Here is a 16724-nt window from a genome sequence, read left to right on the forward strand (position 1 = left end):
AATTTTTAAAATATTTTAAGGGATACGAGAAAGAAATTGGTATATGTATGCTTGTGAGCTGCATAGTGCTATTTAAATATAGATTAAATTAGAAGTATATATTTCAAATGCTAGATAAACCACCTAAAAATATCTTTTAAGCAAAAGTATCATTAATATACTAAGAGAACAGAGAAAATGAAACAATATAAAATGTTCAATTAAAATCAGAAAAGGCAGAAAAATAGAAGCAGCTAATAAATTTAAAAGCACGTGTACAACAAATATTAAAAGTTAAAACAATGTAGAAATCAATCCAACTATTCCAACAATTATTTTAAATATAAATGGCATAAATACTCCAAGTAAAAGACAGAGATTGTCTGATTCAATTTTTAAAAAATGCTTAACTGTATGTTTTCTTCAAAAAAACTATTTTCAATACACAGAAACCCTGAATAAAAGGAATGAAAATTAGATCATATGAATAGGAATTAAAAAAATAAAAACGAAAACGTTAACATAGTAATTTCAGACAAAGCTGAGTTCCAAACAGATTATCATAGATAAGGAAGAACATTACATAACGATAAAGTCAACTGTTCAAGGTGACATAACAATCCTTAACATTCACATATCTAATAACAGAGCATCAAAAGACATGAGGCAAAAACTGACAGAATTACAAGGAGAAATAGATGATCCCATTATTATAGCAGGAGATGTCAATACCCCTCATTTAGTAACTGATCAGTTTAGCAGGCAGGAAAGAAGAACTGAGCAGAACTATCAGTCAGTTTGAAATAACTGACATTTATACAGTACTTCATCTAGCAGCATACACATTCTTCTCAAGCTCATGTGGAACAATCACCAAGACAGAGCACAGGCTGAGCTATAAAACACACCATAGCATATAGAAAATTGAAAATACACAGAGTATGCTCTTAGCTTACTATGAAAATAGATGCTATTAAATCAATAAGAAAGGTAGGTCAAAAATATAAAAATAGATATTAAGCAACACACTTCTAAATAACTCATAGGTCAAAAGTCTCAAGGGAATTTAGAAATATTGTGAATTAAATGGAAATAAAAATACAAATTACCAAAAGCAGCAAAAAACAGCAAAAGCACTGCCTATAGGCAAATTTATAGCATGAAATCCATATAGTAGAAAAAGATATGAAATCAATAACCTCCTCTATCCTAGGAGACTAGAGAAAAACAAGTGACATTACCCTATAGTAAACAGAAGAAAACAAATGATAAAAATCAGAGGAAAAAACAATTAAATGAAAAATAGAAAAATGATCTATTTGAACCTAAATAGATTATTTGAACCTAAATAATCTTTGTGAACCTAAATCTGGGTCTTTGAAAAGATTATAAAATTGATAAACTTCTAGCAAAGCTAGCCTAAAATAAAAACAAAATATATACATACAAAACAGATGATACAATTTACTAATAACAGAAATAAGAGGGTCACATCACCACTAATTCAATGGACAATAAACGAATAATAAGAGAATACTCTCTATTTGTTAATGATACTGAAACAACAATTAACAGTTTTTTAAAAATAAAAAAAAACACCTACCTGTTTCATTGGTGAATTCTACCAAACATGTAAGCGGACACAACATTGATTCTATACAAATTTCTCCATAAAAAAGAAGAAGTAACACTCCTTAACCGATTGATCCTATGTGGCAGGTATTAGTCTAATACTCAAACCAGATAAAACACTGCAAGTATGGAAAACTACAGACCAATAGCTCTCTTTAATGTAAATGTCAGAATCTTTAAAACATTAGCAAACTACAAGGAACATTTAAAACAATTTATAATAAACAAATGAGAATTATTCTGGGCATAGAAGGCTATTTCAAAAATTGAAAATCAGTTTACTGGGGCACCTGGTTGGCTGAGTTGGTTAGGTGTCCGACTCTGGCCTAGGTCATGATCTCATGATTTGTGGGTTTGAGCCCTGCATTGGGCTCAGAGCTGACAATACAGAGTCTGCTTGGCATTCTCACTTTCTGCTCTCTCTCTCTGCTCCTCTCCTCCTTGCTTTCTCTCTCTCTCTCCCAAAACAAATAAAATTTTAAAAAACTTAAAAAAAAAGAAAATAAGCGTTCCATAACATCAATAAGCTAATAAAGAATTAAGTATGTATCAAATTGATGCAGAAAAAAAAAAACCTTTTGGCAAAATCCAGTACCCTTTCATGATAAAAATTCTCAACCAACTAATAATAAAAGAGAACTTCCTCAACTTGGTAATAAACGTGTACAAAATGCCTACAGCTAATATCATAGTTAATGATGTGAAACTGGATGTTTTCCCTCTAAATTGGGAACAATGCAAGAATGTTCCCTTTCACCACCAAATACAACGTCATACTAGAAATCCTAGCTAACACAATAAGACATGAAAAGGTAATAAAAGTTATACAGATTGGGAAGGAAGAACTAAAACTCTTTGCAAATGATATAATCCTCTACACAGAAGATTCTGGAGAACTGACCAGAAAACAAACAAACAAACAAAAAAAACCCAACTCCTGGAATTAATAAGTGAGTATAAATCCAACAGACTATACATAGGATATCTGGTGAAAATCTGTGCACATGCACAAAAATGTTCTTTATTTGCATGACCTTAAGCTTGAAATAACCTAAACATTCATGGAAAAGAAATAGATTTTAGTACATTATCAGATCATTATAGAATGATGAATATTTACAATTTGCAATTATATGCAACCACGGAATTAAATTCCAAAATATTAAAAGCAGAATTTTAAGCAAAAGAAGCAAGGTACAAAGGGCAAGTACAGTATTAGTCCTTTCCTATAAAGTTCAAAATCAGACAAAACTAACTATATTGGTTATAGAAGCATATATAGGAAGCGAAACTCTAACAGAAAACAAGTCAATATTATCACAAAGCTTAGATTATTATGTAGTTGCTAGCTCAACGAAAAAGGATAACATTTCAGATAGAAGCAGAGACAGACAACGGCAATGTGCTATTTCTTGAACCGAGTGCTAGTTTCACAGTTATTTACCATGCAGTTTTCATTTCAAATATACATATATTTTTTGAACACTTATATGTTAAATGTTGCAATAAAATAAGAACACATTTTTCAGTAAAACATTAAACCATAATCATAATGATAATACTCATAACAACAATGACCACCAGCTGCTGGGAGAAAACAGCAGTATCAAGAGCAAGGATGATCAAAGAAATAAACTGAAACATGGAAAACCAACAGACAGATTTTATCTGTAAAATAGTAAGACAGTTCTAAAAGGACTTTGAATTTTTGAAGTTAGATGCTAGAGGAAGATAAGCAAGTTTCTTCCATTAATTGTCCATGGGAACTCAGATAAATGAAAACTCTTTCCATAGTCCCTAATTTTTCAAGTGTAAGTGAAGAAAGTCACACTCTTCTAAAATTCTATTAAATTATGTGAATATCTGCTTACCTCATTTTCTATTTACAAGATGTATTTCCTACCTACTTCTAGATTCAGACTAGGAATTAAGTTGACATTCTATTTCAGTTATTATAAGATTTTCTATTTAAATATGCCAAAATAAAGCTTATAAGAGTAGAGAAGGACATTATTCTGAAACTGGAGGAAATTTTAATACGATGAATATTATGATATTTTGAGGGATTCAAGAAAAATCTTGCCTTCTGCCCCACCCAAAAATTTTTTAAAAGTAGGTCATGAATTTTCTTACTGGTGTTTTCTTGCTGACTACAATGTAAATGGGGGGGGGGGGCAGACCACGTTAAAGACAGAGTCAGAAAATAGGTTAGAGTATGAGGAGTTCCATCATCATTGATCCATTAGAAACTAAAACTAACCACTGCAATGGAAACTCTGTATAATGTTTGTTATGAAAAAAATGGTGAAAAGAAAAATTTGGCTTCTGTAGCTTGAAAATATGTATATATCCCAAATTAGTACTTACCATAAAATGATCTAACACAAACATCACACATTATGGCAAAGCATGAGAAACAGTTCTTTTAAAGTCAAGAAAAATATAAGAATGGCCACACTCACCATTTGCATTCAGCACTGTAAGAGATCTCCTAACCTGTTCAATTAGATAATACGAATATAATACAAAGGAAATTGTAATGACACTATTTGTATAAATATTGTAAATAAAATTATATAATTACAAGAATGTAACTGAAAATTAAAAGTTTTTCAAAACTGCTTAACATACATAATGATGTCTTTTTGAAAAGATAAAAAAGCAACATTATTATACAGACTATCGTTTGAAAATGTAACATTTTAAAAGCCCATTCACAGACATACAAAAGCTTGTGAAGAAATAGGGAAAAAAATGCAAGACATATAAGGAGAAAGGTATAAAACTTTATTACACTACCTGAAAAAGTTCATTCATATATAAATTTGATATTAAACAATTTAAAAAACTACTTCCTCCCAACCCAAATAAAAAATTACTACAGTAAATGTGACTCCAGTAAATTTTAGCACATGATTTTTCACCAAACTTGGTATTCCAAAAATTCAAACAAGAAGATAAAAAATAAAGGGCCAACATTGGCCAAGGAAACTTTGAAGGAGAAACAAAAGGAGTCTATTATTCATTTTGCAATGTATCAAGACTTATCTGTAGAATAATTAAATTACAGCATGGTATTTGTGCAGGGATGATGAAGAGAACAATGAAATAAAATAGAAAACCAAGAAATATATCTGTGCATGTATGAAATCTCTGTATGGTAGCATTAGAATTTCAATTCAATGGGGAAAAGACGGAATATTCAATAAAGTGTCACAACAGTTGGTTAGCAGTATCAAAAATATAAAACAGAAATGAACTTTACTCCACCAATTTCAACACTATACAAAAAATGTGAAGAGACTTTTAAAATATTAAAAGAATACCTTTGAAAAATATCTTCATTTCTTTAATAGCACAGAACAATAGTAGAAATGGACCAAAGGGGGAAAAAAGCACACACACTCAAAACCAAAAGAAACAATTGACAAGTTCACCAAATTAAAATGAAAAAATTTTATCTGAGTAAGAACTTCCCAGGATATTCTCTTTCCTGGATCATGAGATCGTTCATGCAAACTCCTCTTTGTAAAAACGATTTACTTTCTTTGGTCACCGCACTGTCCCTTAAAAGTAAGTACTGAAATTATTAAATTAACAAAAAAGCTAATGAAAACTGGTGACAATAAAATACAGTGAACTAAGGCATCTATCCTATGTGTGAAATGTTAAATGTGTCAGTAGCTTTGTATTTAAAAACTATCTCTGGGTTGCTGGTAGAGGTAAGTTCCAAACTGCTCTTAGACTTAAAATAAATGAGACCTAGGAAAACTCTCAGCTGACATCATAAAAGAGGGTGCCTAATGACCATATCCACACTATTCTGAGGCAACATAACCTCATCCAGGTCACCACTACTGTGCTTGAAGACTGACTGATAGAGATGCTGTTGGCCCTGACAGGATGGGAAAGTCTCAAGTTTTCTTGAGAATCTGCAAGCTGTAAGAACAATAACACACCCCCTACTCTACTTTCACTTTCCTGTGTAAACAACTCCTGAATGGAGGAAAATGTAAGCTATATATTCCCTACTTATGCCCTTCTGAGTATCAAGGGTCTGGTGCAAGCATTAAAACAAGCTTGTGTATGACACATTATCTTGTGATTTTGTGTCTCATTTAAGAAGAAAAAATGTAATTCATACCTCAGACCCTCAACAGACAATCTTAGTTCTTGATGAATATGGTATAACATTACTAAAGTGAAAACACTGACCATAGATTAGGGGCAATAATGTATGATTCAAGAAATCCAGGACTAGATGTAAAATACATTTTTTTAAAAAACTACTATCATCTGATAAGAAAAACACAATTATAAAAATTAACAAAGGGCTTCACCAAAAAGGAAATTTGAAAGGCCAATAAACTCATGCAAAGATTCTCAATCTTATTAGTAAATCAAGTAAATATAAGTTAGTACAAGAATGAGAAACCATTCCATATCAAATATGGTAATTCCAAATTCATATATACAGTAAATTTCATAATATATAAGGAACTTGCCTAAAACCTGAAACACAGAAGAAAGTTCAACAACGAAACTATGGAAATATTCATACCATTTTATTTTAAAATTAAGACTATTTTTTCTCAGAGCAGCTTAAAATTAACAACAAAATTGAGGGGAAGGTATATTATTCATATATTCAATATACTCGATAAGTATATTACTCATATACTCCCTGGCTCATACAAGTATACACTCTTCCTGTTATTAATAATCTCCACTAGAGTGGGACATTTGCTAAAAATAATGAATGTAGGCGCACCTAAGTGGCTTAGTCAGTTAAGCATCTGACTTTAGCTCAAATCATGATCTCACAGTTCGTGACTTCAAGCCCTGCATCAGGCTCTGTGCTGACAGCTCAGAGCCTGGAGCCTGGTTCAGATTCTATGTCTCCCTCTCTCTCTATGCCTCCCCTGCTCATATTCTGTCTCTCTCAAAGATAAATAAACATTAAAAAATTGTTAAAAATATAAAAATAATGAATGTGAACTTGACACATCACAATCACTCAAAAACCCAAATATAGTCTACATTACCAGTCACTCTATGTGTTCCACATTCTATGGGTTTGGAAAAATGTAGAATGACATGTATCCATTATTATGGCATCATACAGAGTATTTTCACTGCCCTAAATCCTCTATGCTCTGTCTTTTCACCCCCTCCTCACCTATAAACACTTGGCAATCACTGATCTTTTTTGTTGTTTTGGTAGTTTTGTCTTTTCCAGAATGTTATATAGTTGGTATCATATAGGATGTAACCTTGTCAAATTGGCTTCTTTCACTTTCTAAAAGGCATTTAAGTTTCCTGCATGCCTTTTCATGGTTTGATAGCTCATTTATTTTGGTGCTGAATGATTTTATTGTCTGGATGGACAGTTTATTTATCCTCTCACCTACTGAAGAACATCTTGGTTGCTTCCAAGTTGTGGAAGCTTTACTATGAGTAAAGCTGCTGTACAAATCTGTGTGCACCTTTTTGTATCGATATATGTTTTTAACTTGAGTAAATATTAATAAGGATGATTGTTGGATCATATGGTAAGAGTATGTTTGTTTTGTAAGGAACAGGCAAACTGTTCTCCAGCTGTCTTCCATACTGCTGTACTATTTTGTATTACCACTAGCAATGTATGAGAGTTCCAGGTGCTCCACATCCTTATCAACATTTGGTGTTGTCAGTGTTCCAGATTTTGGCCATCCCTGATGATGTATAATATGGATTTTATTTCATCTTTTTTTTTTTTTTTTTTTTTTTTGTCATCTGTATATCTCCTTTGGTGAGGTGTCTGTTGTTAAGGTCTTTGGCTGATCTTTAAAACATGTTGTTGGTATTTTCGTTGTTGAGTTTTAAGAGTTCTTTGCATATTTTGGATAATAGTCCTTCATCAAATATGTATTCTGAAAACATTATTTCCCAGTGTGTGGCTTGCCTTCTCATTCTCTTGAGCTTGTCTTTCACAGAGAAGTTTTTAACTTGAATGAAGTTCAACTCATCCATCATTTTTGTGAATTGTTTCTCAGGTGTTTTATGTAAAAAGATGTCACTGTGCCCAATGTCATCTAGGTTTTTCTCCCTAGGTTTATCTACTAGGTGTTTCTTACCATTGTTTTTATATATAGGTCTCTGATCCACTTTGAGTTAACTTTTATGAAGGCTATGTCCAGTTGTTCCAGCACTATTGTTGAAGAGACTGTCTGCTCCACTGTACTGTCTTTGTTTCTCTGTCAAAGACCAGTGACTATATGAGGATCTATTTCCAGGCTCTCTACTCTGTTCCTCTAATTTATTTGCCTGTTATTTTGCTAATACCACACCTTTTTATTACTGTAATTTTATAGTAAGTAGCTTTATAGTTAGGTCTTAAAGTTGGGTAACATCCATCCCCCAACTTTGTTGTTCTTCAGTATTATTTTAGCTGTTCTGTGTCTTTTGCCTCTTCATATAAACTTTAGAATCAGTTTGTTGATATCCACAATATAACATCCTATAAATCTGATTGGGATTGAACTGAATCTATATATCAATTGGCAATCAATGACATCTAAACAATATTGATTTCTCCTCTCCATGAACATGGACTATCTCTCAATTTTTAAAATATGTTTATACTATTTTAACATTTTACTTGCAGGAGATCCTTTTATAAGCTTCAGAATTTACAATTTGGGGATCATATTACATTATATATTTGGCTTTGTGATAATTTTATATGTTTAATCAAAATTATTTTCAGATTTATTATTTTCAATTTGTAGTAAACTTCTATTTATTATGAATGATTATAGAATGCTAATTAATTTACATTCGAGTGAGGTAAAAATTACTGTATGCCCTCACCAGAGATTAGTAATTTGCAAGGAAATACAGCATATCAAAGCACACCTAATACTGAAACGAGAAATAAGATGTTAGCATTTCTCATAATATTGCCAGTGATTTGAATTGATCATTCTTATTATTTTAATGCATTTGATATATGTACTTTTTTTTTACTTTTATTTAAAACATTTTTTAATGATTTTTTATTTATTTCTGAGAGAGAAAGAGACAGCATGAGCAATGGAGGGTCAGAGAGAGAGGGAGACACAGAATCTGAAAGAGGCTCCAGGCTCTGAGCTAGCTGTCAGCACAGACCCTGATGCAAGGGTTGAACCCAGGAACCCTGAGATCATGATCTGAGCTGAAGTCAGACACTCAACCAACTGAGCCACCCAGGCACCCTGACACATGTATTTTTAAAGTAAGTCTGCTATTTCATATGAGTATTTTGCAAAAACATTACACTGCAGTATGTGTAAATAAATGATCTTTCTGGCTTATTTGGAGTAAACTAGACATTTTTAGATAATATGTCATATAGAGTGAAATCACTACTAACATCTGGATTTATTTCTGAGAATGACTCAAGAAATGTCCTCAGAAACCTAAGTATTAAAACACACACACACACACACACACACACACACACACACACACACACACACACACACCTCTTTGATCAAAATACCTGACTAGGTCTGGAGGAAGGAAGGACTTGATCATTTCTGAGGTCTAAAACATATGAAAAAATTTACTTGTTCACATGTGTATCATGTGGCATAAATAAATATAAAGATCCTACCAAGACTGGATAAAGGTGAGTTGGATTTAGACAAGATCATTGCTAGATTCTTATTTGATGTTTTCTTCAATATCTTTCTTATTTATTTATCATTATGATTCCCAATGGGATATTATAGGTCCCTATATATGAATACCCTTGCACGAGGATTCATACATATGGATTTTGTCTCCAAATATTTAGAAATCAAGAAAACCACCGAGAAACTTCCCACAAACTATAATAAAACATTGCTGAAAACTTTTAAAGAACCTCCCCATACCTTTATTGAAAGTTTCTTGCACATTATGATGAATAGAGAACAAACCCAAGAAGTCATTCAGATGTTAGATGTCTGCTGGATTCACTATTATGTGACTCATTCTTGGATATCAGTTTCCAGACTGGGGACATTTGTATAAAACTATATCAATAAAATCCATGAATGCCTTAGGTCTATCCTCATTATCACTCTAATTATTAAACAGAGCCATTCTTTAATTAAACATGACCTAAAATTTTGAGTTCCATTGCTTCATTTCAAGGTACATATAAGAAATATTTTTAAGTGCTCCAAAATATAGGGTGCCTGGGTGGCTCAGTCATTTGAGCATCTGACTCTTGACTTTAGCTCAGGTCGGATCTTATGATTTGTGAGTTTGAGCCCCACATCAGGCTCCATGCTGATGGTACAATATAGAGCCTACTTGGGACTCAGTATCCCTCTCTCTGCCCGCCCCCACCTCGAGCTTGTGTGCTACTTCTCTCTCTCTCTCTCAAAATAAACTTAAAAAAACTAAAATGCTCCAAAACATAACCTTGATTAAATGAAACGATTACATTAAAATTACATACAATTGCATATACTTTTGTCAGCATGTCTTTTTCAGTATTCTCTCAGTAGAGAGTTCTTATTAGAAAAAATTACTCTATTTTCCTGTCTCTTTATAATAATGAATGCAAGTTTTCAACTGTGGATTATCTGCAGTGGAATCATTATCGTAGTAGGTATTGAAATAATCTAAGAGGCACTCCTTTGGTTGTAATGGAACTCTATCTTCAAGTAATAAATAAGTAAGCAGGTATTAAAAGGTTATTTGTTTTTCAGATATTAAACAGTATGTTAAAACTTCAGGCTTCAGAACAGTAATCCATATCTACATGCAAGTGATCGAAAAGAAAGCCAGATTCTTATTAGGGATTTAGAATTGCCCGACACCAAGAGGAACAGTCACCTGGAAAAAAGGTGTTTTCACCTCAGCAACAAAGCTTTTACCTCAGTTGTCAAATTGTATGTGCCTGATTGTTTATATAAAAACGGGGGAATGTATTTTTTATATCAAGTAAGTACATCTTGAGTATTCCTAAGGGTCCAAAGGTAAGGTTAATTAAACAAATGAGACTGAGCTACCACCTGCCAAGTTATAGTCAGCATCAAGCTTACCTGTGTGATCAAGGAGGATGGAAAAGGTTGTTATTAGAGACTAACCCACACCTGCTTGTCACCATCCCCAAAGGGTGTGTTTTACTTATCCCCTCTGGGTGATAAAATATCTTCAGCACCACTGAGGTTCTCCAAAATTCTAGATATTAAATATTTCTGTGTCAAAACCACATAATCTAAGTTAACTATCTTATCTAAGTCAACACTTTTCAAAATCAAATCCCTAGGTTTTCTTATATTATTAATGTTTTCAGCCGGCAATGATGGGTCTACAAAGTCCCTGTTTATTTTTTTTTTCCACACATCGTTCCATGTAGTCAATGCTTCTGTAATTTTGTAGAGCTTTCCTCTTCATATGACAAGTCAGTAATATTAAGTTTGTGTGTATGATCAATGTAGCCTATACTGATTCTTCTAGTCTGTGAGTTTCTTGCTGTGGTAAATTGTAGATTTTTCTGTAAAAGAAATCTTTGTACTCCCAATTTTTTTCCTGTAGAGTCTCCTACACTGTTTTTAATATTAATAGGAGGTGCCTCAGTCTACCCATGGCATACGTTAAAATACCCTTAGTGCGGCCCACAGTGATATAAGGGAGGTTAGCTGCACAGTCAGTGAAACAGGGTGTTCATCACAATAACTGGGATAATAACTTAGGTTAAGTCTGTACTTACTGGATTTTTTCTAACGAGTTTCACAGCCAGTGCTCTGCAGTGAAGATTATTGCCATGCATCTAATGTCAGGTGCCAGGAGTACTCTCCACATGACATCAACCTCTCCTGCTCCTAAATGCAAAGTAATCATTGTCTCCTAGAGCAAAGCATTTATTAAGACCTCATCCCAGGACACTTGACAGTAAAAACTATAGTATTAGCAACCCACAGAGCCAAAACTAACAGTAGGCAGAGAGAGCAGTGGCCTTTCTACATCAAGTATTGCCAGCTAAGACATTTTTAGTTTTGGTGTCAGTACTTAAGGGCTTTTGGGAGAACTGTGCATTATCTCTCTAGCTTCTGGAATTTCTTCCTAAGTGAGACAACACATCAGCACATTAACAACAATAGTCCAAAGTTGAAACCTATCACTGAGGCTCAAGTTCTATTTATAATAAGTAGCATATATGCATAATCTCAGATAAAAAAAAAACAACAACTCTTTTTCGACTAAGCCTATATGGCTATTTGTAGTTATTTCTGCATTGCAATACCCTTACCTCTCCTACTGATCTATAGTTATTTTTAAACAAAAATTCCAATTGGATTCATTTGTTACCACTTCATAAGAGTAAGGCCAGGATTTTCATCCATCACCTATCAGAAGGTAAGACCCTGCGGAATGTAGCCAAGACTAGGAAGAGGAGAGAGTAGCAGTATAAGGGCACCAGCAAAATAAACACCCACTAAGAATCGTGAGCCTACAATAAAACTGGACCAAACTTTGACAACAGGAAAACACAGAAACAAAGAGATCTAATAGTTGATACTTAAAAATTCTATTCAGGTTGATGTCCTTGAAACCCCCATGGTGGGGATGGGTGGGGAGAGGGGCTCTAGGCCTATATTCATAGCGCCTAAAAAATAAAAGAAGTTTCCATGATAACCAAAATGGACATGGATCATGAGCTTATAGTGCTTCCAATCTGAAAGGGAGATCAATATTGGATAACTGCACAAAGAGACACAAAATTGTAATGAATTTTAGTTATGCAGTGCTGTGGGACTATAAAATAATAAGGTCAAGAAAGGTTTCCTTCAGGAAGTGACTATTGTGTTGAGATACTAGGCAAAAAGAAACTGGGAGTGATCTGCTGAGGAAGAAAGAACCACGCAGAAGGCTTTGGTGGGAGGTCACATGATATGGAATAAGGACGGAAAGGCCTCTGTGACTGGAATGCAGGAAAAGAGAGGAGCACAGTTTGAGATGAGGTGGGGACATTTAGGAAAGTGCTAAACCATTCGAGCATAGTAAGCAGCAAGGAATTTTGTTTATATTCTGAGTAATGATCTTTAGAGAATTATGTCATGTCAATTTTGTAGTGTGTAATACTGTCTTGGGCTGGCTATGGAGAACAGACAAAATTGGTGCTTGGTGGATGTGAGCAGATAATTTAGAAAGCCTCTAGAGTAGCCCAGGAGAGAGATTATGGTAGTTGGGACCAGGATACTAATGGTCCCAAAGGGAGAAAAATGGATAAATGCAAGAAATTTTTTGTAAGTAAATCTGACCATGTTAGGTGATGGAATTTGTGGAATAAAGGGGAAAGGTGAGAGGATGATTCCTATTTTTTTCTGGTATACGGTGATGACATTTACTGAGCTCAGGAACATCAAACAGATTAAGTACAGGGAAAAATCTAAGGGTTGCTGGAAGGGAGGTGGGTGGGGATGGGCTAAATGGGCAAGAAGCATTAAGGAGGGCACTTGTTGGGATGAGCACTGGGTGTTATATGCAAATGATGAATCACTAAATTCTATCCCTGAAACTAATAGTACACTGTATGTTAACTAACTTGAATTTAAATAAAATCCTAATTGGAAAAATATCAAAAATGCATATTTGGGAAGGTGACCAAGAGCTTTGTTGGCAACATGTTAAATTTAAGGCACTTAGATATATTAATTTGGAACTGTGTGTCACTGAAAGCATATATTTGTGAGAGTCATAAAGTTTGCTTTCTTAAGAATTTTATTCACCCTTTTTAAAATGAGCACTGAATGAATGTTTCCTCTTTGCTCTATCTTTCAGGGTTATTGAACCTAATTAATTAACCACTTTGGCATTCATAGTTAGCATATTACTCTGTTCTATAAATAACTCGAATATTCCATATATGCTTTTATGGAGCAAGTATCTAGGACAATTTCAAGTACATAAATGCATACCTAATGGGATTACATGTAAACAAAAAATCTATCTGGTTGAGAACCTATATATTTTTTAAACCACCTCATAGAGATAATAGAAGAATCCAATAAATTAATGTTTATTAAAAAGTACTGGAAGATGTCAAATGATAATATATTGATTATCATGATAAATGGTTAAGCCACTGTCAACTAATGTTATCAGAGTTGATAATGCACAAGTCTTAAACATAGGGAAATTTGTTTCAGAAAAATAAAAGTCTTTTAAATATTATACATTTAATGTCAGTAAGAATACTTAAACTATTAAGAATGCATATTAGGCTTGTGGAGTGATTATCATTACTGCCACGTATATAGTAAATTATCTTCATTTACACATATACTTATGTATATATTTAGATAGGCATGCACATCTCCTGTTCAGATATTATCGTTTATTATTTAAATTTATCACAGTGCTTTAGTTAAACAAGAAAGAACAGTAGAAACTGACAAAAGTACTATTTTACTGGCCAAGGCTAATTGAAACTCCCACAGTGAGAAAAGTAACCATCATTACAACCACTACCACCTCAATTGTCCAACACTAGTAACTAATAGATACTCCATTGCCTCATTGTTTTACCTACTTCATGCTTTATTTCCTCTAAGAAAGTTCCCAGTATTCCATTTATTTTTAAAGGGATTTTTAATGGATGTGCTATGAATTTTCAATGAGCTATTCGAAATTTGAAGAACCTAATTAGGAAAGTATTTACTTTCTCTTTTTTTCAGGGTGATTAATTCCATGCAAGACTTTCAGCCTAATGTTACTCCAAAGAAAAAATAGAAAGGGAAAAGGAGGTTCTACTTCTACAGACTAATGGACTGGTAATTTAAAAATTGAATTAAGCATTAACTCTGAAGAGTCCTTCTCAATATATAAATTATTTCTGTTTAGCCTTCTATTACCAGGTTAATTAAATAAATCCTTTGGCCTTGATTATAGCCATTAGTAAATGAAAATATATTTGAATTCTCTAAATCTTGTGATTTACACTAGAGAATCTATGTTAGTAAATATATTTCCCATGTTAACAGCTTCCTGATGTTTTATTTAGAAAAAGTCAACTTTATCTGTGGAAAACAAAAATTTATTAGCTTTCTAATTTTTGTTTGGGCATATAAAAATCTCTGTAGGTTTTTGAGGGGTTGTCTTTGAGAAACAAACCTTATATGTCTCTATATCTTCAAAATATGTGAAATCAACTCAAGCTTAGTTAGGGTCCACCATTTCTTTAAAAAGAGCAAAATCTGAAAAATCTGGAATGTCTTCCTCAAGTCGCTTTATTTTAATTAAAAGCTCAAGGACAAAAACAACGAAAGAAAATTTTAAGATAAATGAATAAATGATGTACCGAAAAAGTACAAGGTAATAAAATATGCATAGAAAAAAAAAGCTACGCTAAAATAATGATTCATAATCTATCTTCTGCATGCTCAGACTCATCATTTTATGCTACAGATATAGTTATAATGAATTAACTTCAATATAACCTAATAAATCCTTTCTGTTTATGTCTTGAAGTCCTTCTACGTCACTTTGAGTACACTATCAACATACTGGATGCCTGTTTTAACTATCCAATAGGTAGCACCACGATTCAGAAATAAATTCTTAACAACAGTCTCTGTTCCCTAAAGGACACAGACCTCTCTGTTTCTGGCATACTAAAGCTGTAATATGTTGTAAAATAAAACTAAGGTTATTAAGTATTTTCTACCCATTCTCTTCCAGGAAATTTTAATTGCTAAGCACCTAATTACAAGAAACAATCAGACTTGTACTGTCTATAAATGTGCACTCAGAATAATTTTCTGTGTGGTGACATTTTGATACAAATACGTCCCTCAGAAAAGTAATGGATGCCTACATCAAGAATTTGGGAGAAGGGAAGAAATATGTCAAATTTAAACCAAGTAAACTAGAAACATGGCTAAACCATAGAATTTTAAGTATGAACCAGGAAAGTCTGAACATTTCCCAAGATACCGCCCAAAGATGAATATGTAACTGGGAATTTGTTTGGGGGTACTGTATAATATATTACATTATGCATCTCGTACACTGTTCATGTCCCAAGTTCAATCCATTTCCCTGCCTGTGATTTCTCTTTTATTCTTTTAGTATGTGTATTCATTAGCTGCCATAAACTCTCCTTCAATGACACAGAGAAGATGTCACTCAGTAAACCAACCAATCAAAAGAAGTACCATTTCCTGCACTAGTCCCCTACCCTCCATATACCACTGGACATCATAGTCATGGAAAGGGCACTTGATATTTAGGAAACAAAAGACCAGAGATTTTATTCCATATTCATAATTCATTAGCCAAGCAACTATAATAAAATACTTGTTCATTCTGAATCCATTTGCTCATGTGCAAACATTATCATTTTAATCTTTCCCCTGTTTAGGCCTCAAAGCTGAAAATATAAATCATGATGATCATGTGAAACATCCTGAAAAACATATCAGAAAATCCCATAAAGATACAGGTTATCAACATAAAAAGGAGTAACTGTATCTTCAGAAAGACAGAACTCAAAATAGAAGTAAGATAGTCAGTGATGAACAATGTGGGTTTTAATTTGTATGCTAATTTGCCAGATTTCCAGTTAGCCTCCTCTAAGTGTTTTTAAAACCACCGGCAGTGATCAAACTGAATGCAGTCAACTTACTTCTGATGCCAGAAGAGTTCCTCACTGCTGTGAAGGAGTCAGCACTCTGTCTGGCTGCCGAAGAAGACGGACAGGGTGAAAGCATCTCCAAAGCTGATTCTGAGGAGAGTGTCAGAAGGGTGCTCAGCTACTACGCATCTTGCCCACACCTGGCTGAATGGTTACAGGGAGTCTTCAAAGGAGACAAGCACAAAAAAATGTGTATCAAAACATGTTTATAAAGCATCTTTGAGAAATAAAGTTGCTGTTAACTGTGTGCTCAATCTCAAAGAGTATCAGGAACATCAGTAAATAGATTTGCACAATAAGACTTTCTGGTGGAATGTGCAATACGCTGTGATTCCAACAGATAGGTCAGCATTCTGGTTTTCATCGGTAGTTTTCTCCTCTCATGATTGAAGACAGTTTCAACAAAAGCTATATGACTCAACTTTCTTTACTTTGCAATTAGTTCAACTTGCAGGCT

The 16724-nt window shown here is 33.5% G+C and overlaps 1 protein-coding gene across 1 annotated transcript in view; it reads right to left on the minus strand.

The window, feature by feature from the left end:
- The window catches only part of LRFN5 (leucine rich repeat and fibronectin type III domain containing 5), a 129924-nt gene extending 113520 nt beyond the window's left edge, over window positions 1–16404 (minus strand). The window contains exon 1 of the mRNA XM_039222551.1: window positions 16259–16404. The gene's annotated coding sequence lies outside the window, so the exon portion shown is untranslated. The remainder of the gene's footprint in view (window positions 1–16258) is intronic.
- Window positions 16405–16724: the final 320 nt, after the last annotated feature.

Source organism: Hyaena hyaena, unplaced genomic scaffold (assembly GCF_003009895.1).
Source record: "Hyaena hyaena isolate Hyena2069 unplaced genomic scaffold, ASM300989v1 scaffold_1149, whole genome shotgun sequence".
Lineage (NCBI taxonomy): Eukaryota > Metazoa > Chordata > Mammalia > Carnivora > Hyaenidae > Hyaena > Hyaena hyaena.